The sequence below is a fragment of the Cervus elaphus genome, chromosome 1 (genome assembly GCF_910594005.1).
Source record: "Cervus elaphus chromosome 1, mCerEla1.1, whole genome shotgun sequence".
Lineage (NCBI taxonomy): Eukaryota > Metazoa > Chordata > Mammalia > Artiodactyla > Cervidae > Cervus > Cervus elaphus.
In genome coordinates this window covers 74,219,063-74,242,689 of record NC_057815.1, presented here as the reverse complement: position 1 = coordinate 74,242,689, position 23,627 = coordinate 74,219,063, and the positions used below count along the sequence as shown (strand labels likewise).

At 40.8% G+C, this 23,627-nt stretch overlaps 1 protein-coding gene across 2 annotated transcripts in view; it reads left to right on the top strand.

The window, feature by feature from the left end:
- Positions 1-23,627, top strand: part of KCNA4 (potassium voltage-gated channel subfamily A member 4) — a 225,808-nt gene that overhangs the window by 194,091 nt on the left and 8,090 nt on the right. For both annotated transcript variants that reach the window (XM_043908432.1, XM_043908442.1), the window contains one exon: positions 10,002-10,116. The gene's annotated coding sequence lies outside the window, so the exon portion shown is untranslated. The remainder of the gene's footprint in view (positions 1-10,001; positions 10,117-23,627) is intronic.

Sequence of the window (23,627 nt, the reverse complement as noted above, 5' to 3'; positions counted from 1 at the left end):
ATAAGTCCATTTAACATTTGTTGTAAAGCTGGTTTGATGGTACTGAATTCTCTTCACTTTTGCTTGTCTGAAAAGCTGTTTATTTCTCCATCAATTTTGAATGAGATCCTTACTGGGTACAGTAATCTTGGTTGTAGACTTTTCCCTTTCAGTACTTTAAATATATTCTGCTATTTCCTTCTGGCCTGCAGAGTTTCTGCTGAAAAACATGTGGGGTTTCCCTTGTATGTTACTTGTTGCTTCTTCCTTACTGCTTTTAATATTCTTTTTTTGTGTGTTTAGTCTTTTTTAGTTTGATTAGTATGTGTCTTGGCATGTTTCTCCTTGGGTTTATCCTGTATGGGACTCTTTGTGCCTCTTGGATTTGACTGACTATTTCCTTTTCCTTGTTGGGGAAATTTTCAACTATAGTCACTTCAAAAATTTTCTCATACCCTTTCTTTTTCTCTTCTTCTTCTGGGACCCCTATAATTTGAATGTTGTTGCATTTGATATGGTCCCAGAGGTCTGTGAGACTGTCTTCAGCTCTTTTCATTCTTTTAACTTTATTCTGCTCCTCAGAAGTTATTTCCACCTGTTTATCTTCCAGCTCACTGATTCATTTTTCTGCTTCAGATATTCTGCTATTGATTCCTTCTAGAGTATTTTTAATTTCAGTAATTGTGCTGTTTGTCTCTGTATGTTTATTCTTTAATTCTTCTAGGTCTTTGTTAATTGACTCTTGCATTTCCTCTGTTTTGTTTTCAAGATTTTTGATCATCTTTACTATCATTATTCTGAATTATTTTTCAGGTAATTTTCCTATTACCTCTTCATTTATTTGGACTTCTGTGTTTGTAACTTATTCCTTCATTTGTGCAGATTTCTCTGCCTTTTCATTTTTTTTTAAAGTTATTGTGTTTGAGGTCTCCTTTTCCTAGGCTTCAAGGAAAGTTGAATCTTTCCTTGAAGAAGGTTGAATTCTTTCTTGCTTTTAGTTTTTGCCCTACTAAGGTTGGCCCAGTAGCTTATGTGAGCTTCGTATAGGGTGAGATTTGTGCTGAGTTTTTGTTTGTTTGTCTGTTTTTCCTCTGATTGGCAAGGCTGAGTGAGGCGGTACTCCTGTCTGCTGATGATTGGGTTTGTATTTTTGTCTTGTTTGCTGTTGAGGTGAGGTATCCTGCGCAGCCTGCTACTGGTGGTTGGGTGATGCCAGGTCTTGTATTGAAGTGGTTTCCTTTGTGTGAGTTCTCACTATTTGCTACCCACTAGGATTAGTTCTCTGGTAGTCTAGGGTCTTGGAGTCAGTGCTCCCACTCCAAAGGCTCAGAGTTTGATCTCTGGTCAGGAACAAAGATTCCACAAGTGGTTTGTTATGGCATTAAGGGAGAGTAAAGCAAATATCCAAAATCAAGAAATCAAAGATGAACCCCAGACAAATGGCAGTTACAAAATCAGGCAAATAGTAATTAAAATAATGGAATATACACCCATGAGCAAAGTGAAAACAGTCCAAAAAAATAATGTACAGTAGATTGATCTGGCAAACAGAGGTAATCAAAAATGTTATTTACCAGTTAAGAACAAAACTAACTTTAGCACAAACTGGAAAACAAAACTAAAGCAAGGTGCCAAGTGGGAATAAAGCAATGAAAACAAAACTAACAAATATGTTGAAAGGAAAGAAAAGAAAGAAAGAGTAGATATGCAAAGTTAAGTAGAGGTAGATGAAGATTTATATAGATTAAAGACATTAAAAATTAACTGCAAGGGGAAAAGAACAGTAGGAAAGGCAATTGAAGAAATAACTGTAGAAAAAATATAATAGGTTTAAAAAATTAAAAATTAAAATTATAAAAAAGAGAAAAAATGGACAAAGAAAGAAAAATGTGGGAAAAAAAGGAAAACTCCACAGAATTGCAAAAGCCCAATGTAGAGGCAGAGGTCTATAACAACAATAGAAAGTGTGACTGACTATACACATGTGCATATACACCCGTAAGCAAAATCAAAACAGTCCAACAAAAAATAAGTACAATAGATTGACCCGGTAAACAAACGAAACCAAAAATTATATCTACCAGAACAAAACTAATTAAAGCACAAATTGGAAAGCAAAACTAAAGCAAGATGCCAATTGGGGAATAAAGGAATGAAAATAAAACTAACAAATATGTTGAGAGGAAAGGAGGAAAAGAAAAGAAAGAAAGAATAGATATGCAAAGTTAAATAGAGGTAGATAAAGAAGATTTATGTACATTAAAGATCAACTGCAAGGGGAAAAGAATAGTAGGAAAAGCAAACAAAGGAATAAATGTAGAAAAAATAATAGGTTTAAAAAATTAAAAATTAAAATTAAAAAAATAGAAAAGAAAAAAAAGAGGAAAACTCCACAGAACTGCAAAAGCCCAATGTAGAGGCAGAGGTTTATGATAACAATAAAAAAATGTGAAAAAAAAAACAAACAAACTCAAAAGCTTAACTGGATTTCATAGTGCTAATTAAATCGACAACTACAACAGAGGGGGAAAAAATGAAAAAAAAAAAAAAAGAAAAAATCCAAAGGAATCTACAGAACAAGTCAAAAAGTAAGAATAATAAATGTTTTTCTTGAGTCACTGCCATCAGAGTCCTTTTCTGCGCTGGGAGTCACAGTCCACCTCACCTCCCGAGGATGCCCTCCAACACTGTACTGATCTCTGAACCTGCTGTGGGGGCAGCTCAGATTCTAAGCTGGCCCTACTCCTGTGTGTTCTTGCCTGCAGTGTCCACAGCTATCAGAGTTAGTGCATTTTCTTTTGTGGGAGCTCTCAGTGGCCTTTTTATATCCCATAGACAGAGTCTGCCTAGTTAATCGTGTGGATTTAATCTGCAGCTTGAACAGCTGGTGGGAAGGTTTTGGGTCTTCTTCCTTAGCCACACTGCGCCTGGGTTTCAATTGTGGTTTTATTTCCACCTCTACACCTCGTCCACTGGGGTTTAGCTCCTGAGGCTGCCCTGGAGGGCTTGGGTTTGCCCTTGTGAGGGCCAGGTGTGTAAGTGGTGCACCTGCTTTGGGTCGCAGGGGTTCTGGCAGCACCAGGTACTCAGGGTAGTTGGCAGCTAGGGCAGCAGTAGGCTCTAGGAGGGTATGGCAACCAGCATTAGCCAATACGCTCCAGTATTCTTGCCTGGAGAGCCCCCACTCCCTGACAGATAAGCCTGGGAGGCCACAGTCCACAGGGTTGCAAAGAGCCAGAGAGGACCGACATGACCCTGCACGCATAAACACAAAACTTTTTTTTTTTTTCGCCTGTGGCAGCTCAGCCCCATTGAGAGTTGAGCGTGAAGGTGGTGCAGCTGCTTGGCTTGCGGGGACCCTGGCAGCGCCAAGTGTTCAGGGACACAGACTGCCTCCACCATAGGAGTTATGGCCCTTTCAGAGTCTTTTTTCAAGCCTCTTGTAGCTGACAATCAGAAGGCCTCTTTGGTCAGTCTTTCTCCATAGCTCCGCCCATTCAGGCACTTAGAGGGCTCCCTTGCCTGGGGTTTTTCTCTGTTGTTCCGCAAGTCAGGTACAAAGAGGGGGCCCCCTTGACTGGGGTCCTACTCTGCAATTCAGTGCCTCAGGCATTAGATGGGCCAGCCTCTTTATAATTCAGCTGCCAATGCTGGTGTGTGGAGAGAGAGAGAGGCTATGGTGATGGCTCCACCCCGTATGCGTGACTCAGCCTTGCTTCCATGGCTGCCTGGCTTTCTGCCAGAGGCATTTCCCACCACGATCTCCTCCCTCACATCCCCTCAATCTGTCTCTCCGCAGTCAACAGCAGCCCTCACACTGGGATTGCTCCACAATCCCTAAACTCCAGCTCCCAGCCACTACCCCTTCTAGGACACCCGCGTTCCTGCCCAGCGTATGTATGGCTGCAGCAAGGACTGTCTAATTCTCATTCCATTTAGGTTGCCATAGATCAGCTGTTTCACTCTCAGCCTTGAATGTTCCTCCTCTGACTCAGACAGTTGCTCCACTGTGGGGATCGGACCCCTGCTTCAGTTCCCCCACCTGCTGAGGGCAGGTCCAGTCCTACTAACACTTCTGTTTTCCCCCCTAGTTCCTTACGCGTGCTGAGTTTTGCGTGGTTCTGTATATTCTTTTCCTCTAGTCAGGTCCTCCTGTCCATGCTCAGCTGGTGTTCTGCATGCGCTTCTATGTCTGAAGGTGTATTCCTGATTTATCCATGGAGAGAGATGCACTCCACGTCCACCTCCTCCTCCATCATCTTGTACCTACTGACTTTACATATTTTAATGATACAAATACTTAGTATTTTTAGTATTTTAGGTTTGATACTAACCAAAATACTAAAACATACTCATTCTACTGAAGAATGGATATTAGGAAGAATTTTATATTGTCTGAGGAATTACATGTGGAAGATGATTTGAAGAACATTTTTAACCATGTGCCTACAACATGCATGGTGTAACATTCAATATTTAGGAAGGCACAAAAGTGAAATGAGATGTTTTTTCTTCTAATCAATGTTAACCTCACTAGCACAATGTCTTAAAGTTGACTATAAGCATTATTTTTGCAAGTTAAGTTCCACTTGACAGGTCAATCAAACTTTTTTCTACACCTTCTATGTATGCTGCTTACACTGAAGCTAATATTGCTTCCAGATTTCAGTATTATTGTGCCTACAGGAGCATGGCTGAGTTTATTTCATAATCCCTTCCAAATTCAGTTAATTAAATGGAAAAATGTTAGTAAAATCAAACATTTGTCACTACAGTAAAAAGTTTATTCAAACTGCATTTTTCTCTTTTTTGGACTGGTGGTTTTGGCATTGTAAATCTGCTTTCCAAATTCACCCACAAACATGTTTCTGTGGAAACAGAGCTACAAATAGAAGCAGTGGTTATTGATTTTCTTTGGGGGCTACCACCTGGTTTCTGCAAAACCCTGGATAGCATATGCCAACTTCCATGCGTATTTTATCTCCCTTCTCTTTCCCTATCCCTCCCATACCCTCATAGGTTTAAAATAATCCAGGCCTATCAATTATTTATCAAAGAGTAGTAGACTAGCTGATTAAACAAAGAGAATCTGACCTCTGCTTGTTCTTAGGGTGTTGGAGGTGTGACCTCTTCTATAGCCAGCCTCTTATTGTTTTTAGAGAACACTATTCAAGCTGGCTTGAAAATTGACATTAAAAAAACTAAGATCAAGGCATCTGGTCCTGTCACTTCATAGCAAATAGAGGGGAAAAATTGGAAGCAGTGACAGATTTTATTTTCTTGGGCTCCAAAATCACTCTGGATGATGACTGCAGCCATGAAATTAAGACACTTGCTTCTTGGAAGGAAAGCTATGACCAACCTAGACAGTGTATTAAAAAGCAGAGGCATCACTTTGCTGACAAAGGTCCATATAATCAAAGCGATGGTTTTTCCAGTAGTCATGTATGGATGTGAGAATTGTACCAAAAAAAAGGCTGAGCACTGAAGAATTGATGCTTTTGAATTGTGGAGCTGGAGAAGACTCTTGAGAGTCCCTTGGACAGCAAGGAGATCAAATCAATCAATCCTAAAGGAAATCAACCCTGAAAATTCATTGGAAGGACTGATGCTGAAGCTGAAGCTCCAGTAGTTTGGCCACCTGATGCAAAGAGACAACTCATTTGAAAAGACCCTAATGCTGGGAAAGACTGAAGACAAAAGAAGAAAGGGGTGGCAGAGGATGAGATGGTTAGATAAGATCACCAACTCAATGGATGAATTTGAGCAAACTTTGGGAGATAGTGGAGAACAGAGAAGCCTGGCATGCTACCATCCATGGGGTCTCAAAGAGTCAGACACAACCTAGTGACTGGACAACAACAATAACTCAAGCCCAGGATGATCCTCCACCATTCTTTAGACCTTTGTTATGCTCCCTAGTGCTCCCCAGCCTCTCCAAACTTTATTTAGCCCCTTATCCTTTGACCTAGGACCTCCATGTACTTAACTCCCCTCTCAGCTCTGTCTCAGCTAACTCCTACCTACCCAACAGATTGCAGTCTAGACACTTCTTCCTTTAAGAAGTCTCTGCTGACCTTCCCTTTAGACTAGGTTAGACACGCCTGTTAAACACTGCTGTAGCACTTGTAAATGGTAATCATAACATCTATATTGTTATAGATGACTGTAGAAAATAATAGAAAGCTTTAATTAAATAATGAAAAAGTTTGGCATAGTGTCTTAGTTTTCTGCAGCAACTGAAAGAAAATATCACAATGGTGATGGTTAAATAAAGAAATAGAAATTTATTTTTTCCACTGTTTTAGAGGCCAGAAATTCAAAATCAACATGGCAGCATTGCTCTGTCTCTAAGGGAGATTCTGTTCCTTGCCTCTCCCAGCTTTTGGTGGCTGTTGGGAATTCTTGGCTTGTGGCTGCCTTATTCCAGTCTCTGCCCCTGGGATCATGTTGTCTTCTCTTATCTGTGGATCTTTCGTAAGGATGCTTGTCATCAGATTTAGGGCCCACCTGGATAAACGAGCATGATCTCTTCATCTCAAGATCTGAGTTACATCTGCAAAGACCTTTTTTTCCAAATAAGATAATATTTACAGATTCTGGGAATTAGGATACGGAGAACATATCTTCTTGTTGTCCATCGTTCAGCTCAGTGCATATAGTCACTGGCACCAAACACCATAAGGAAGAGCAGCTCTTAATAATGAAGAAAGTAATGATAATGACTTGGTAGAAAAATCAGAACATATCCCCACTGGTTCTTGTTAGAGTAGTGTTTTGACTTTGGTGAACTGTGTCATGGTAAAACCCACATCAGTGACTTCACTCCTGCTATTGTCTCCACAGGAGAGATCCTTGATAGCCTTATCTTACCCAATTTTAAAGTTCAGCTCAAGTTTAACCCCCCCCTCCCACACAAAACCTATTAAATCAGTACAGTGGTAATAAAACACCTAACATATATTCAGTTCAGTTCAGTCATTCAGTCGTGTCCGACTCTTTGCGACCCCATGAATCGCAGCACGCCAGGCCTCCCTGTCCATCACCAACTCCCAGAGTTTACTCAAACCCATGTCCATCGAGTCAGTGATGCCATCCAACCATCTCATCCTCTGTCGTCTTAAGTCCTTACTATTAATACTTGCCTGGTGGCTCAGACAGTAAAGAATCTGCCTACAATGCAGGAGACCTGGGTTTGATCCCTTTGCTGGGAAAATCCCCTGGAGGAGGGATGGCAACCCACCCCAGTATTCTTGCCTGGATAACCCCCATGGACAAAGGAGCCTGGTGGGCTACAGTCCATGGGGTCACAAGGAGTCAGACATGACTAAGTGACTGAGCACAGCACAGCACATTATACTTGCCAGGCATGGTACCAAGAGCATTAATTTCCTTTCTGATACCCCCACTGTTCTTCCTTCCTTTGACTTGGTTTAACATTTATATCTGTACCACCATAAACACTATTTAATTATACACTGTCAGATAAATTAATTGTAGGCTATGCAAGTGGCCTATATATAAATTCCTTATAATATACACTACTTATATACTGTTTTACTACACCATATTACTGTGGCTAACAGTCACTAGAGTACTTACAATGGACCTGGAACTGAGTATGTAAATTCTCTCTTTTAATCCTCAAAGCAATTCCACATTGTGTGTACTTCCTTTATTTTCTTTTCAGATGAAGAAAATAAATTTTTGTTAATTGCCCATGGTCAAGTGATGGTCCACAAATGATTCCATGAATCAGAATTTGAGTCAAAGCTGTCTAACTTCAGAGACTTCTCACAAAGACTTGTATGTTATCTTATTTATTTGCCACTACACCATGTAAGTGGAGAAGGCAATGGCAACCCACTCCAGTACTCTTGCCTGGAAAATCCCATGGACCGAGGAGCCTGGTGGGCTGCAGTCCATGGGGTCACGAAGAGTCGGACGCGACTGAGCGACTTCACTTTCACTTCTCACTTTCATGCATTGGAGAAGGAAATGGCAACCCACTCCAGTGTTCCTACCTGGAGAATCCCAGGGATGGCAGAGCCTGGTGGGCTGCCGTCTATGGGGTCGCACAGAGTTGGACACGACTGAAGTGACTTAGCAGCAGCAGCAGCAGCATACCATGTAAGATTTGGTTTCACCTTCCCAAGTATCTAGGTGGATTCAAAGCTTCTTAAGCATACTTGTGCTTTCTATGATGGTCTATTATGATGCTGAGTTCTTGAAATGAATCTTTTTCTGTTTGTTTGTTTTTCGGTCCTGAACTGGATGACTTAAAGAGTTCTTTAGCCGATAGCTATAATTTTGCTCCCATCAGCCATGCAGATGTAAACCAGTTGAGAGACTGCTCAAAATAACCCAAACTGCTCCCTCATTTCATCCCTTTCACCCTTTTAAGCTAGTCTTCCTCAAAGGTAGGGAGTCAAGGAAATCAGCATAAATTGTTTTCCTTCTCAGTATTTTAAAGGTCATAATGTAAGCAGCATTAATACCATCAGTCAAAGGTTGAGAACGGTTAGAGATAGACTCGGAACCCTGTGCCAAAGCTCTCTGCTCTAGAGGCAGAAAATTACATGTCTGTTCCAGAATGTCTAAGGCTGGGACTTCCCTGGTGGTCCAGTGGTTGAAGCTCCACTATTCCAGTGCAGAGGTCGAAGGCTCAATCCCTGGTTGGAAAACTAAGATCCCGTGTGCTTCGTAGTGAAGCCAATAAATAAACTTAAAGAAAAAAAAAAAAAAGGGAAGCAGAAGAAGAACATCTAGGACTACTTTATTTGGTATTCTTAAACAGGAAAACCTTTTATCTTCCCAGAAACATATTCACATGAACAATAATCTGGTAAGATTTCTATACCATAAATTTTACTCATGAAAAGGAAAGATGACAAGAGTTTTTTAAAAAAGATTTTCTCAAACCATCCTCTATGAGTTTTCCAGTTTACATCAGCTCAGCTTGAAATACAGCAGAATTATGGATTTTAACACAACACAGACAAATGCTAGATAGTTTTCTCCAACTTTGATTTTAATATTTGGTCAATTATTTCAGGGCAACTTATTTCCAGTTTCCTTTATTATATCAGAACTTTTCAAAGAAATAAATTCAAAATGTCTATCCCAATGCTTGAGAAATTCCATGGACAGAGGAGCACAGTCCATGTGATCTCAAAGAGTTGGACATGACTGAGCAACCAAACACATATACACACACACAGCCCAATGAAGTATTAAAAATTTTAAATATTATGTTAACAAGTATTAAGTTTCTGTTAAAATTACCAAGCTGATCTGGCAAATAAAAAAATTGAATCCTTGTGCTCTAGAAATGTTTACTTTTTCAAGTGGGTTTTAGAAATAAGAAACGGAAGTACTTTCCAATAGATTCATTAAGTTCTAAATAGTGATGATAACAGTTAACCATTGTTTATGAGAGCTCACCAGGTGAGAATCTAGTTTTAGAATTTTTTTATCTTTGATCTATTTGATCTTCACAATAGCTTTATGAAGAAGACAATGTTTTTATGCCCAATGAACTGATGAGAAAATTAAAAATCAGAGAAATCATGTAATTTCCCCAAAGTCAGAGAGCTAGTAAAGAATAGTGGGTATTTTACTCTACACAGAATACAAAAGGTGTACTGTTGAACACACTGCCCTCTCCAACAATAATTGCCAACACGTTGTTCATGAGTAAACATTTTACAAAGTTGACGATGTAATAATGCTGAACTTTATGTCTGAGCCCTTTGCTCCTGAAAAGCAATAATAGTTAAGATATCTTCCTGCCCTCTAAGGGCTCCCCTTAGGCTCCCCTGTGCTGGTGTATTTTGAGTGAAGACTCACTTGCCTCCTTTTCAAGGACTTCCATAAACTCTCGGATGACCTTCTTGCTTATTTATCCCTAAGAAATTCCAAGTTCCCTCCTGTTTTGTTGAGACCTTCCCCATTTATGACTGTTCTTCCTATTGTAACTGTGTACATAAAATAATCTCCCTTTCTGCATTTGTCTTTCACAGTTTGACACTGTAACTCTGATATGACGTCGCTTTTGGATCCCTGTGTGCTCTGCCCAGGGAAGGATTTCTGCAACCCTTTGTCCTCTGCTCCTGGCTAGTGATTTGTGACCCAATGGTAAGTCTACCTCCTGGTCCTGTGCTATGGACTTATGTATAGTCTATTCGGTAGCATGGTTAGGATTTGATCTGAATTCTTTTTGAACACATGCCTGATTTCTAATGCTAGCTTCTTCGGGTTTTGTGGTCTGACCATTTGGTAGTCTCTGTAAAGGAATGATTGGTTTATAGAGATCTTACCTCTGTCGGATGAAAGATGACCGAGATTCTGCTTTGTTAGTCTTGCCTGTTTGTCTGTTTGGAGTCCAAATCAATTTAGAATAGTTCTTTGATATGGAAAAGTGAGTTTTTCTTTTCTGGGTTTGTATATACTTGACCTGTGGCCAAAATTTTTAGAACTGAAGCTATAAACATCTCTCTCTCTTTGTATGTCTATGTCTGTGACTCAAGAAGGTCTTTACCTCTCAATATGTGAGTGTGTAATATTTCCTACCTCCAGATGAAATTACCAAATTTGATTATACCTGAAAGAACTATTTAAGGACTTCTATTTTGATTGGCTGACAGGTAAATTATTGCATATGTAAATTGAATATTCCTAAAATATCCAGAAATTAAGGAAATTAAACTACTAAGATTTTCTTTTTAAAACGTTTTTTATTTTCTGTGGTTATTTACTTTTGTCTGCACTGGGTATTCATTACTCTGTGCTGGTTTTTTCTAGTTGTGACAAGCAAGGGCTATTCTCTAGCTATGGTGTGCGAGCTTCTCATTGCAGTGACTTCATTTGTTGTGGAGCACAGGCTCATTAGCTGTGGCACGTAGGTTTAGTTGCTCAGTGGCATGTGGGATCTTCCTGGACCAGATATCAAACCCACGTCCCATGCATGGCAGGCAGATTCTTAACCGCTAGACCACCAGGGGAGTTTCGTGAACTACTAGGATTTTCAATATGCCAAATTTTGAAAATATTCTTACAGAAACCAAATGAGAAAAGTTTTATTATTTCAAACTTACATGCTTTATGTAAATCTTTGGCAAATGAGAGTTGTTTAATATTTTTTGTGTAATAAAAACAGCAATGTTTTCTCTGATTTATCAGCATTGAGTATGATAAACACATAGACTTTTATTCTATTTCCATGTTCTGGGGTAAGACTCACCTCCGTCTTTTCTTATGACCCCCGTATGATTCAAGGATGAGTCCTTTTTTATCTGCTTCTATAAAGCCCCCACCCCCTTTCCTTTTATCTGAAACTTTCCTCATTAGTGAATAATCTACACATTGTAATGGCTCAAATAAAATCAGTTCCTCTGTTGTCTTGTGCATTTGGTCTTTCACATACTTTATTTTATCTCCTCCAATTCTTACAACAACCTTACCAAGCAGGAATCATCATTCTCACTTTGTCGATGAGAACATTCCATTTAGAAAACTCAAGAAAACTAATCAAGGTCATATATCTATCTAGTAGTGGATAGAGATTTGCTGGTTTTAGAGACTGTGCTCTTGACCTGTAATCTATATATCATCATAAACAAGTAAAATTATTCTTTGTATACAGCACATTCAACTTAGCAATGAAATATTCAGTAGCTTCCCATGAGTTAAAGAGGAGTTGTTGTTCAGTCTTTAAGCCATGTCCCACTGTTTGAGACCCCGTGGACTGCAGCACGCCAGGCTCTCCTGTCCTTCACTATCTCCCAGAGTGTGCTCAAATTCATTTCCATTGAGTCAGTGATGCCATCCAACCATCTCATCTTATGTTGTCCCCTTCTCCTCTTGCCCTCAATTTTCCCCAGCATCAGGATCTTTTTCAGTTAGTTGACTATTTGCATCAGGTGGCCAAATTATTGGAGTTTCAACTTCAGCATCAGTCCTTTCTTTAAGCTTCAAACCAGAGCCAAAGTTCATCACTTGAAGGAAATGCTCTGTCTTGAGCAGGAAAATTAATAGTGCTATTAAATATATTATTAGTATGGGGACTCTGTTGAGCTAAGTTTGAGGGACATGACTAGACCACTAACTGCATATACATTAGTGGTGGCAGAAGACTGTATGAACAGAGCTCTCTTGAAAGAAGGCACCAAATACTTTTGTCCCAGATGGAAGAAACCATCTCAGACTATCACACATCAAGTCCACTCTTCTTTAAGTTGGTTTTAAATTTTGGCTATTATTAAATATTATTTTGTTTATAAATCTTGGTATGTCACCCCTGCTGAGAAACTCCCAATTCTCGTGCATTTTTTAGTAAGTCTCTTGCTGCAGATTCTGCATCTTTGTAACCTAAATATTTCTGCAGCATATTCCTTGACCATAATGAACTTTTACATTCTAGTTTAGTCTCCTTTTAAAGATTTTTCTTCTGAGTGACTCTGAACAATTAAAAGGCTAAGCAATCAAGACAGTATTTTTCAGAGTGACCCTTACATTTTTGACAATGTAGTATTCTAAAATATTTACTGGAATGCTCTGCCTCTCAGAAATGACTCTCTTGGTGCTTTTAACTAACACAGAAGAATATGCATGGGTGAATCTATTCTAAGATGAAAGCAGTGGTTTGATATTGTCCTAAAAATAACTTTAATTTGGATCCAGTCAGTTTTTTCACATCCTTATTCAAATGATCTGTCTTTAAGTATGGAAGATTTAGTACACCTAGTAAAACATCAGGAAAAATTCTGTAATGTCTTAAGGAAACCTGCTGTTGTTTAGAAAGCTGCATAAAAAATTCCCATCTGCAAATGGCTATTTATTACCTAGTTATTTTTAGATTGTTTTTTTTTTTGGATGCATCGCTCAAAGTAGCCTCTGGGTACATTTGCAGAGTTTAATAATTAGCTTTCCCACTATAGCTTACACACCACATAGAAGACCACATAAACATAGGATACATTCACATACATCAGCATGTATTCACATGAAGATGAATAAACAGGTAAGTGAGGATGTCTTTCAATCAGAATTTGTCGGCCAAAAATATGATTATTTAATAATACCTTAAAAGTCAAGATTCTTAAGTACTTGACAGTTATCAAGGAGCTATTTCTTTGTTCAGGGATTGTGGTTTGTTTCTGGGCCATGCCTATGTGCCTATATGCTTTCCAGGAGGCTGCAAAATGTCTACATTCTTAAAATGAATTCATTATCTCTGAAGTACAGAAAAAAACTGAACATACTGCAAAATTTCAGTGTAATGCTATCTACTAGTGAGCTGCAACTCCATTGTAAAATAGTTTACATAATCCCTAACCTGGAAAGTGTAAGCATTTAAAATATGCTAGATATGATGCCAGGAAGATCCTCTATAAGTAAGAGTAGCAAAGGTTTCCCAAGATCTTAAAACAACCTGGCATGCTGTTGTTAGAATTAATGAGCTGGACTTGTATTGGCCCTCTGTTCAGAAAATCTCATTCCAGGCACAGACTCAGATGAGTGAACTTCCCTTTGGGACACTGGTGATTTGACCTGTTAAGCCAGTAATTTGTGACTTGAATGACTTGGTTAAAAAGTTGAGCTCAATCAATCAGATTTCTTCTTTTAGAAATTTTAAAGCATGCGAAGGACCTTTAAATTGAAAGACTGTGTAACGATGGACTAAGAGGCCATGTGGGACCACGCGCATGGAGATGTTATGGAAAAGCAGACTCATTCCTGAGAATCTCTATCTATCTGTCTGTCTATATTTGCGACCCCACGTACTATAGCCTGCCAGGTTCCTTTGTCTATGGAATTCTCTAGGCAAGAATACTGGAGTAGGTAGCCATTCCCTTCTCCTGGGGATCTTTCTGACCCAGGGATTAAACCTGGGTCTGCTGCAGATTCTTTATCATCTGAGCCACTGGAGAAGCCTATAGGGTTCACCAAAAGTTCATTTCTCCTGAGAAATCTGTATGCAGGTCAAGAAGCAACAGTTAGAACTGGACATGGAACAACAGACTGGTTCCAAATAGGAAAAAGAGTACATCAAGGCTGTATATTGTCACCCTGCTTATTTAAGTTACATGCAGAGTACATCATGAGAAACGCTGGGCTGGAGGAAGCACAAGCTGGAATCAAGATTGCTGGGAGAAATAAAAATTACGTCAGACAAGCAGATGACACCACCCTTACGGCAGATAGTGAAGAAGAACTAAAGAGTCTCTTGATGAAAATAAAAGAGGAGAGTGAAAACGTTGGCTTAAAGCTCAACATTCAGAAAACTAAGATCATGGCATCTGGTTCCATCACTTCATGGCAAATAGATGGGGAAACAGTGGAAACAATGAGAGACTTTATTTTTGGGGGCTCCAAAATCACTGCAGATAGTGACTGAAGCCATGAAATTAAAAGATGCTTACTCCTTGGAAGAAAGTTATGACCAACCTAGACAGCTAAAAAGCAGAGACATTACTTTGCCAACAAAGGTCCATCTAGTCAAGGCTATGGTTTTTCTAGCAGTCATGTATGGATGTGAGAGTTGGACCATAAAGAAAGCTGAGTGCTGAAGAACTGAGGCTTTTGAACTGTGGTGTCGGAGAAGACTCTTGAGAGTCCCTTGGACAGCAAGGAGATCCAACCAGTCCATCCTAAAGGAAATCGGTCCTGAATATTCATTGGAAGAACTGATGCTGAAGCTGAAACTCCAATGCTTTGGCTGTCTGATACACAAAACTGACTCATTGGAAAAGACCCTGATGCTGGGAAAGATTGAAGGTGGGAGGAGAAGGAGATGACAGAGGATGAGATGGTTGGATGGTATCACTGATTCAATGGACATGAGTTTGGGTAGGCTCCAGGAATTGGTGATGGACAGGGAGGCCTGGTGTACTGCAGTCCATGGGGTTGCAAAGAGTTGGACACTACTGAGCGACTGAACTCAACTTGAGAAGTTCATTTGGGTTTTTGGTAAAATGTTACAGAAAAATATGACATCTTACCAAAAGGTGGACTCCCCTTGTGACTCAGCTGGTAAAGAATCTGCCTGCAGTGCGGGAGACCTGGGTTCGATCCCTGGGTTGGGAAGATCCCCTAGAGAAGGGAAAGGCTACCCACTCCAGTATTCTGGCCTGGAGAATTTCATGGACTGTATAGTCCATGGAGTCTCAAAGAGTTGGACATGACTGAGTGACTTTCACTTCACTTCACTACAGAAAAATGTGAATGACTTTTAGGTTGTCTCAATATATACCTCTGTTTTTCTTAAATCTTAGTTCTTCAGCTCTTTTGTGGACTCCTGTGAGATCTGACAGTATCTTTACTGTAAGCTGATATCTTATGAGCTAGTTTGAACTGCTTTCTATTCCTTTCTGTGAAAAGAACTGTTAATAAAAAAGAAGCTGTAACAGAGACAGCACATCATTTAGAGACTAGGTAGCACCAGATCAGGTATATAAATCTGGAAACTAATTTACCAATCAGAACACCTGGGGAGAGCAATCACTCTTCTTTCATAAATGTGAGTGGGTTTTCTGATGTAGAGCTATGAACCCTTCTTTCCACCCAGGACTACCTGTCTAACCCCCTAGGAAGGCCCCTTTCCCTCCATTCTCAGGTACTTAGAAGAGTGATTAAGCCTGAAATTGGGGGCTGAGGAAGGAAGGCGGAAGATGCATTTCCACAATCCCCACTTAGAATGATTAGGTGGTGGTTGTAGAATTAGATCATATTAGGACTCGTGTGCATTTAGGTGTTGTCTGTTCACTAGACTCCTTTTGGGGAAGTCTTTGCTTTCTAGCTATCCTTGTCTGACATTTTCAATTCTTGGACCACATCTCATACCTTTGCTAACAGTTTTTCTCTTCTCTGCCCTTAATCTTCACATGGCAAGTTTTCTTGTCTTGTAGGCCTCAAATGTCACTTTCTCAGAAGGCTTTCTACAGTTATTCAACTGAAGTTGAAACTCTTTTTCCTGACACTCTATTACTTTATAATATTTTCCTCATAACAGTTATTGTTATCTGAAATAACTTTGTTTTGTTTTTATTTTTATTTTTTTTTAAAGCAGGGACTTTATCATTACTGCTTCATGCTTAGATAAATGCTGGAGACAAAGGAAATGCTCAATAAAATTTTGTTGACTTGATAAACAGTTGAAGTGCTTCCCTGTGGCTCAGATGGTGAAGAATCCACTTGCAATGCAGGAGACTGGGGTTTGATCCCTGGGTTGGGAAGGTCCCCTGGAAAAGGGAATGGCAGCACACTCCAATATTCTTGCCTGGAGAATCTCATGAACAGAGGAGCCTGGCAGGCTACAGTCCATGAGTTCGCAAAGAGTTGGACACGACTGAAGCTTTCGCAATGAACAGTTAATACTGTTAACAATACTCAGAATAGTCAAGCTAACATCATCTATAGTCATTTTACAAGAAAAACTGCCAAAAATTACAAATTGGTTTAGAGTGAGTTTTAGGTTATGAAGACTTGATAAAATTTTATTACCGTGTTAACAATTTGCAAGTTGATTACAAACCTTTCCATTCCTTGAAAGAAAACCTGTAGTGACCATTTCTTACCCAACACATGCTAAGTGTCAGGTACCAGTTTCCAACACCATAGCAAAGTCTGCTAGTAAAGACAAGATAAATGTCTGTTATCAAGTTTTGATGATGTCTTAATCAGTTCAGGCTGCCATGGAAAATACCATAGACCGAGTGGCTTAAACAATAGGAGTTTATTTTCTTAAGTCTGGGTGCTGGAAAATCTAAGATCAAGGTACTGGTAAGGTTGGTTTCATTCTGAGGCCTCTTCTCTGGGCTTTTAGGCAGCCACCGTCTTTCTAAGAGAGAGAAGGTGGGGGTAGATTGAGAGAGATAAATCTCTCTCTGGTGTCTCTTTTTTATAAGGACATCAATCCCTTCATACGGGCCCCATCCTTATGACCTCACCTAACTTTAAGTACATCCCCAAAGCCTCATTTCCAAACACCATCACACTGTTGTTTTGGGATTCAACATAAGAATTTGGAGGGTGGGAGGTGCACAAAAATTCAGTCCATAACAGATGATTGCTACTTTAAAATAACAATGTCTCCTATTTGTATTGTACTTCTATGATTGTAGAGCAGTTTTCCTCCATTTTCTTGTATGATTCCACTCTCAGGACCTTGTAAATTGGGACTGATGGTACAGTTTGTTTTTTTATAGATAAGGAAACTAAGGTTCACAAAAGTTAAGTAGCTTGTTGGAGGTTTTGCACCCAGGAGGCTACAGAGAGACAATCCTATAACCTCAGCATCGGATCTCTGCTCCAGCCCTGAAAACAATCCAAGAGTAATTGCTTTAGTCTAATGTTTATTTTTTTCCCCTGAAGGCTGTTGTAAATCATTAGAATTTCACTGTAATTTCGTTTCAAGTTCAAATGAATCCAGAAAAGGACTCTTTTTGAAAAACCATCTAAAGAAGACTGTCAGTTTTTGCACTCTGGTGTGACCTTTGGGGCTGTCAGCCTATGTTCTCTGTGTCTATTCAGAATAAGAGCTGATTTGTGAGTTTGACTGAGATGTAAATCAGAGGGACTTCTAGTGCATATAAAACCTAATGACTGATGTGCTGTTCTCAGCAACCATGATGAGAAACCATAAGTTAACAACCTATGAGACTCATATTCTCAGCATTGTTTATTTGTGGTTTTGGTTCTAAAATACAGTTGATCCTTAAACAACATGGGTTTGAATTGTGCAGATCCACTTACATAGAATTTTTTTCAGATACACTGTAGTTGGTTGATTAAATCCACGAACAGCCAACTGCAGAAAGGGAGAAATTATACTCAGATTTTTGACTGCACAGAGGGTTGGTGCCCCTAACCCCGACAGTGTATCAGTTGACTAACCTGCAGAACTGTGTTTCTATCTCCAGCCAGGAGTGAAGAAAGTGAGCAATGAGCAGAAATAATTTGGGGTAGACTTCTTAACTGATGTGTACCTACTAGAAATTTCTTCTACATCCTTCTTACAACATTGGCCCTTCTTTTGGAAAGCATATGCTGAATAAAGTCTTTGTATACTTATCCAAATCAGAAGTAATGTTAGTCTGATGAAGGAGAGGTGATCAGGGTTGTGACAGGTACTGGAAGCCTGGAGAAGGTGAATAAATGTTCTTATGCTATAGAGAAAAGGCCTGTTTTAAACCTCGGTGATATCTTTTCTAGGGGGCGAGAGGTATTGATCACAATCAAAATGGAGGAGATGGGAAAGGAGCCAACTAATAAAAGACTGGAATCCAGCCTGTTCTGTAGTCACTGACCATATTTAAAGGGACCTTCAAAGAGATTGGAACACATTCTTGGCAGGAAGTATACCATGACCTCTTATTTTTATAAAAAGTCCCACCTTCAGTTATATGGGCAAAGCTCCTTGACATAAATTTTCAGGAGTTAATATGGAAGACACAGTGGTGATAATGTCTGTACAAACTAAAAACACTTTTATACCTAAATCGTCTTCCTTTCACCTCTGCTCCAGGTTTGCTCCTGATTGATGGGATAGCAAAATGCTGTTGGTGAATTTTATCTGTATTAAGGTGGATAGTTCTTGTAAGCGAGTCCCCATAACCACCCTATTTTCTAAACTACATGTAAGGAAAGCATAATGAAGAGCTAAAAGGATGAATCTGCTTCACCCTGTTATAGTGTACAGTTGGCCCTCAGTACCTACCAGTTCTGCATCCGTGCAGCCCACCAAACCAATCTGCTGATGGAAAGCCGGCAGAAATGGAGGGCTGATGGTGCTATGCCATTTTATATTAAGGGCTTTGAGTATCTGTGGGGTTTGGTATCCACAGGGGATCCTGGATCAGAGAAATGACTGGATCTGACCAGGGGGGATCTCAACTGCAGTGTCTCCCCATAATGGTAGATTACTCTTAAAGGTGAAGTACATCACAAATTCTTAGTTACTTCAGTTAAAGAAGAACATTTTTGATTGATTTACGCTCAGAAATCTAAGTCTGAGATGATTTAAGGTTCTGCCAACTCTTTCTCTCACTGGGCTTCTCAGATGCATTCATCGATGGAAGAAAAAGATGCTACGGTAGCCAGGAAGCCTGGAAATGTCTGTGACACAGTTTCTTTAGTGGATTCTGCAGCTGCTGATCTGGGTTTGCCCAGGGGAGTGTGTCATCCATATGAACCACATCTGCCCTGTGTGTAAAGGTGGAAGGAGGGTTGAGAATTCATCTATGCAGTGTTTTATTATAGATCCTAGTTCAAATGCTTGAATGGAGAGGCATAGCTAAGTGCACACTCACTGGTTCCTTTTGCCATTCCAATTGGATCCTCTGCCTATCTTTGCTTATTCTTACACTCATTCTTTTTTTTTTTTTTTAATTATTTATTTTGCTGTGTTGGGTCTCAGTTGTGGCATGCAGGGTCTTTCATTGTTGTGTTGCAGGCTTAATTGCTCCAAGGCCTGTGGGTTGTTAGTTTCCTGACCAGGGATTGAACCCATGTCGCCTGCCTTGGAAGACAGATACTCTATTCTTTTCTTTTTTTTTTTTTTTAATTGAAGGATAATTGCTTTACAATATTGTGCTGATTTCTGCTATACATCAGCATGAATCAGCCATAGGTATACAAATGTCCCCTCCTTCTTGAACCTCCCTCCCACTTCTCACCCCCTTTCACCCTTCTAGGTTGTTACAGAGCCCCAGTTTGAGTTCCCTGAATCATATAGCAAATTCCCATTGCTTATCTATTTTACATATGGTAATGTATATGTTTCCTTGCTACTTTCTCCATTTGTCCCACCCTCTCTGACCTCCCTCCTCCTCTGCCCATGTCCATAAGTCTGTTCTCTATGTCGGCGTCTCCATTGCTGCCCTGCAAATAGGTTCGTCAGTACCGTCCTTGTAGATTCCACATATATGCATTAATATATGATATTTGTTTTTCTCTTTCTGACTTACTTTACTCTGTAAAATAGGCTCTAGTTTCATCCATCTCATTAGCATTGACTCAAATGCGTTCATTTTTATGACTGAGTAATATTCCATTGCATTTATGTACCACAGCTTCTTTATCTGTTCATCTGTCAAAGGACATCTAGATTGCTTCCATGTCTTGGCTATTGTCGACAGTGCTGCAATGAACATTGGGGTACATGTGTCTTTTTCAATTTTGGTTTCCTCAGGGTATATGCCTACTAGTGGGAATGCTGGGTCATATGGTTCCAGTTTTTTAAGGAATCTCCATACTGGGAAGATGGATTCTTAACCCCTGGACCAAAAGGGAAGTCCCATTACACTTATTGTTGCTATTCTTATTCCATAAGCCTTTGTCCCGTGGCTCCTTCTGCCTTGAGGACTTTTCTAACCTCCGTTAGTGCTGCTTCTCTCTGCTCCTTGTGTGACTTCTATCAGACCCTGACCACAAGGGCGCACGGATGCGTCTCTCCCCCTTTAGACCCCAGGTGTCCACCCAGGGCAGGGAGCAGGCATCTGCTTGCTCTATCTGACATTGAGCTGTGATCATATTATCAGGAAGTGAGTAGTTAGTCTTTCTCTTCAGGACGCATGTTTCCTTACTTTAATGAGAAGTGGTTATGCTGTTCTGAGGTCTTGAGACCTGACCAGTAGTGGTATGCCTACAATGGAATGGAAGGTGGTGTGATGAAAAGGCATTGAAACATCCATCTACAAGGGAAACCTGGCTGAATGACTCATATTTCATTAGGAATTATGGGCTGCTCAGAACATCTGCATCCATACATTAGGGAATGGGAAGCATGGAATCAAGTCGATCCCCAGAATTCTTTCCCCATCACATCCCTTCAGAACTCTAAAAAGGCTGATAGCTGCGAGGCTGGGGCAAGCAGGTAAAAAAGCAATCTTCTTTGGGTTTTCTCCCAACACATTCACTGAGCTTTCTTGGCAAATGAAAGCCTCTTCCATTATTCATTCATTTTAGTACATTCTTATCGAGTGCCTACTCTGAGTCAGGTATTGCGCTGTTGCTTGGGATACAGTGCCTGTATTCAGGGAGGTGTTGCGGGCTTCTTGGGGAGAGAGAGGAGGAATGAACAGAACACTGCAATTCCCTGAAGACCATGGTCCCCAAAGAGAACAAAAGCTTTTATAATGGACGTAGTTTGTATCACACGGAGCCTCCTGTCTGCTTTGTACAAAGGAAGATCTGCTACCCTTTGCCCTTTTTTTTTTTATATAAGCATAGGCTTCATAGTGTGGTCTGGAATATCTGTATTACCACTGAGAGAATTCAAAGCCAGGGAGAAATTATTTGTGGTAATAGGTATATTTGGATGTGTTTGAAGAATTTTGACTAGCTGGTAACTAAAAAAGGCAAGAAAATAATTTTCTCCTCTCCAAAGAAAATACAATTTTGAAACTGAGACAGGGTCAATTTTGTTGGTCACGACAAAGAATCTTTCTGCTACTATTTATCTGTGGGAGTTTCTAGGAATCTTTAAGAGAATTTCAGGAAGACAAATGGAATGTTTCTTGTTTTCTTTATAAAGAAAATTCTTTTAAAGTTCAAGGAGGGGTGTGTGTGTGTGTGTGTGTTTGGGAATGGGGGGATGCCTGAGTGAGAATGCTCTTCTCAGTTGGGCCCCAACTACCTTTTAGGTTCCAGTTACTCCGTCCACCTCAGTGCCACGTGCCCCTGTATTCTGTATGGCAAACACTCCAGTTCTCACCATTTTTCAGACACATTTCCCCTTTCTTTGTCAATCCTTGCTTGCTGCCCCCAAACTAGATACTACTCCATTGAGGCTTCCCTGGTGGCTCAGATGGTAAAGAATCTGCTTGCAATTCAGGAGACTGGGGTTCCATCTCTGGGTTGGGAAGATTCTCTGGAGAAGGAAATGGCAACCCACTCTAGTAAGTATTCTTGCCTGGAGAATTCCATGGACAGAGGAGCCTGACAGCCTACAGTCTATGGGGTCGCAAAGAGTCGGACACGACTGAGCAACTAACACACACACACACCATTTGCTGCATCTCAGGAACACCATTCTCATATTCCATGGACAGAGGAGCCTGGCAGTTGCAGTCCATGGGGCTGCAAAAACTCGGACAGGACTAAGCAACTATTGGGCGTTTTAAATTTTAAAATTCTCTGGGCAGTGATAGGAACCAACAGTAAATGGCTTGTGGAAGCATGATACATAAGTTTTAATGTGATCCAATTAAAATATCCAAGCTTCAGTATACATATTCTCTTTTGTGTATTGTTCAATCTCAGTTTTCATCTCCCTGAAAATATTCCACAGTTGCTTTTTTTGATCTCAAGATCCTGTGCTCTCAGCCCTGCCTTCTACCATCCCAAGAAATATCCTTTTGATGAGATGATAAACTTAACCATCTGCTTTTGGCACAGTAACTACTCCACATTGTGGAGTAGAGAGGGGGTCTGGGGCTGGTACCCTGGATGGTTTTGAGCTTTTGGAGGAATCCACCTTCCTTACTTTCTGAAATGGAGGATAGTGGGTCATGAATGGAGACACAGCTTTTCTATCGGGGGAGGAAGCACCATTTTCTCAATTCTTCCACCTGCGGTTGAGGCCAGAGGATCAGGGTACATTTGTTCACGACATAGGTTCTAATTTTTGTCACTAACTGGAAGAAGTTAGGAAAATCAGACCTCATATCAGTTAAATTTGTTTGTTTTTTTCCTTTCTACCGAATACAATGTGAATTTTTTTAGTAATTTAAAAAGATCCAAAAAATTAAATAGCAACGAAATGCAGTCCTGCTAGTGTCCTTCGCCAAGCTAGCAGCGGTTAGGTGAGTGAGCAAGGGCATATCTATAATTCAGCTCGGGAATATTTCTCTTAATAATTAATAGAGTGCCACAAAAGGAGGAGGCCAAATAGGGCCCTCGAACAAAGCTGCCAGCTGAGGACGACAGTGGTCGCCTCGGAGCCAACTGACCCGCCCAAGGTCGGAATTGCTCCAGCAGTCCGGGCGCGCGCCACCACCGCCAGCTTGGCCACAGGCGGAGCCGGGAGAGGTGCCCGGAGCCCCGCCGCCACTGAGCGCGGGCGCGCGCGCGCGTATATGTGTGTGTAAATTCTCACTTTCCACCGCTAATCTTTCTTTTGACATATTTATGAGAATTGCGTGTTAACATCCACGTCCAGGGGGCACTTCAGAAGGCAGCCACCAAATAAGCAATCCGGAGTCCATAGGGGGTGAGGAGCCGCTGCTGGCGCACTCGCGGGTCCATGGGGTGTCGGGGTATGTGGGGGGGGGAGTGCGTTTTTTGTTGTTCAGTGGAGGTGGGTGGCATTGGAGATCCGACCACTGGGACAGACACCCCCGGGAGCCAAACCTCTCGCCAAACCGTATTTCTTTTTGCAGCAACAGGTTCCCCGAGGGCTGCCCCCCGCCGCCGCGGGGCGGACTGGCAAGCCTGTTCCTAGCCCTTTGACTCTCCTAACTCGGACCTCAGCCTCCCTTTCGTAGCCCTTAGCCTCGGCCCGATTCTAATTTCAGTAATCCTTCCCTTCTCCGAGTCTAACACCTGTGTAAAGTCGGTCTCCTCCGAGCCGGAGACGTCCGACCCCAGAGCTGAGGCCAACAAACTCTCCACAAGGGAGGCGGAGACCGAGGGGTCTGGGCGCGCTT